The sequence below is a fragment of the Gavialis gangeticus genome, unplaced genomic scaffold, assembly GCF_001723915.1.
Source record: "Gavialis gangeticus isolate Ggan-Ray unplaced genomic scaffold, GavGan_comp1, whole genome shotgun sequence".
Taxonomy (NCBI): domain Eukaryota; kingdom Metazoa; phylum Chordata; order Crocodylia; family Gavialidae; genus Gavialis; species Gavialis gangeticus.
In genome coordinates, this window is record NW_017729031.1 from 25,855,158 (window position 1) to 25,857,710 (window position 2,553).

A 2,553-nucleotide genomic window follows, 5' to 3' on the forward strand; every position below is an offset into this window, starting at 1 on the left:
ACTCCGCTAGAGTTAGTAAGGCTTTTTGGGTGTACTTCATAGAAGAAAATGGCATATGGCATACACTTTTCTGACTTCAAGGTCATGTTATAACCTGGGCCTGTTGCTCAGCTCAGGTAAACTGCGTTGTTCCATTGGCTCCAGTAGTCAAATATCTAATAGTCCCCACTAGGTATCAGGCCCTCTGAACTGAAAATGCTTAATATTTTATCATTTTATCTCCAATACAATTCCAGTCACTGGGCTGAATTCACCTCTACTGGAAACTTGTTGAAGCAAATGGAGCTAGAAAGAGACAGGAATATGGCCCTTTTTAATACAAAGAAACAAAATGCTTTAATACCTAGTAATATCTATTATTTTTTTCCTGCCAAAGATTCCTGTCTCCACTTGACAATGTTTTCCTGGCTCGTGTAAATGTTTAAAAGACCTGAAAATGATTCTACTTATTGATTTTCCTTCATACTTAACAGATAAATCAATAGGATGTGAAGATGGGGCTCCATTAAAATGATTTCTGGTGACATCAGTTTTGCTTGAAAGTTTCCACAATAATGGCCCTTGAGTTTCTTGATGAGAGGTCATTTAAACAAAGGAACACAATAAAGCTGTATGTCTCGTTTGGGTTTAAACTATAATTTGTCCTTCTTTTTAGGATACTTTATATGTCTCACTAAATATTTCTGCAGTGATGTATGTGCAATTTGTTCAGTTAAAAGCACAACACAGAAAGAAGAAAAAAAATAGCTACATTATTTAACTGAAAATGTTTAAATAACCAAACTGTCTTCATCTTTCAAACAAATTACTGCTTTAGTCCGCTTCAGGAAAGAGCATAATATGGATGACTGTCAGGATGATTATACAGTGCTGTAGAGTTGCCAAAAGGACTCATCCCTTTGTGAAATATATTCATCTGGGAAGCTGCTCTGATGACCATAGAAGCATACTTAAGTGCTAAAATTGCACTAGCTTTGTCCATGAAACATGGCTTAATTAGAAAGACAGATTTCCAGAAAGATTCCTGAAAAGAATTTGCTCATGATGTGAGACAAGTATTTCTTAGGGTGATATCTTTTATTGGACCAATTATGTAGCTGCAGTAACGTTAGATGAGCTTTTGAATGCAAGGCATTCTTCATCAGGTCTCAGGTCCCTGTGAGTTGTATAAGCACAGAGTATGAATAAGCAAAAGACGATAAATGGCAACAGGGAGGCAGGAGTGTACAATAAAACAATGGTGCTGCTTTCATTACTGGAAGAAAATGCGATGCCGGCACGCTAATAGCATATATGATTTTTTTGTCGGTATTGTGGCAAATGAGATTTTGAGACACGTTTTTAAAGGAAACAGTGCAGAGGTTTGTGAATTCTTACAAGGAGCTGCTTCTCCTTTATATGAGGGGCAGGATAAGAGAAAGCATAAAGGTATGGTTTGACAATTTAAGAAGCAAGGGATGTAGGCTGGTACCACGAGCCAGAAGCCTGAAGTCTACTTCTCAAAATTGAATGAGCTAAGATAGTAGAGTCTGTGAAGGACATAGACAAAGATAACAAACAGTTTGTGTGTGATGCAACACAGAAAAAAAAATCATCAGTGGAAGGATTCAAAGCAAAGGCCACCAGGACTAATGCATCAGGCTAGGCAAATGGTTTTTGCAACTACCGTCTCTATGGATGAGAGGAACAAGACTGCATTTGATGAGAAAGGAAAGGAAAGATGTGTGGTAGCAATCAAGATGCAAAAATCCAGATAGTAATTGGAAAAAAAAATTCTGAGATCTTGGAGGTGAAAGGGGAAAAAAGAGATTGGGCTGTACTTACAGAAGCAGGCAAAAATCAAGAGTGAGTTAGACTAAAGCATGCTTGTATTATGAGAGAAAGATATGGGGAGAAGTGAGATGTTAAAGGGAAGAGTAAGCAAAAAAGGACAGATCCAAACATGGGTGTGTCACTTGAGCAAGGGAAGAGGCTACAGAAGAAGACTGGAGAAATGCCTGCGTCTGTGATGAAAGAGAAAGAAACAATTGTGGGAAGTAATGGGGGAAGGAAAAGAAGCCAAAGGAGGAGGAGAATTGCCTTGTTTGATTTGTCTTTCTTTTTCCATGGAACAGCTCACTGAGTGCCTGTACAATGGGAAAAGAGAAGGAAAAGCAGGGTAGATTTGCATAATGAGCTAAAGCTTGTGGGACTGTGAGCCTGAGATTGAATTAAGTTCAATAAGTTGAATTGTTTGGCTAAGAAGATGGCAAAACTGAAGGAAGATGGAACTTGTATGAAGCAGAGGAAAGCAGTCTAGCTATGTGATTTTCCCAGAGGTACTCTTCAGTATCAGAGGGATGAGAAGAAGCCAGTGTTGGTGCAAATCAGGTCCAGAGGCTGGTGGTGGGCGAAGGGGGCAAAAGAGTCAAAGGTGGAGTAGACTGATGGGCAGCCATTTAATGGAAGAGGGGAAAAGAAGAGGGTTGAGAATAGATAACAATTCATCAAAAAGATACCCTGCAGGTCATGGGTAGCCTGAACTGCAGATACACGGTGAGACCTGAGTGAAAA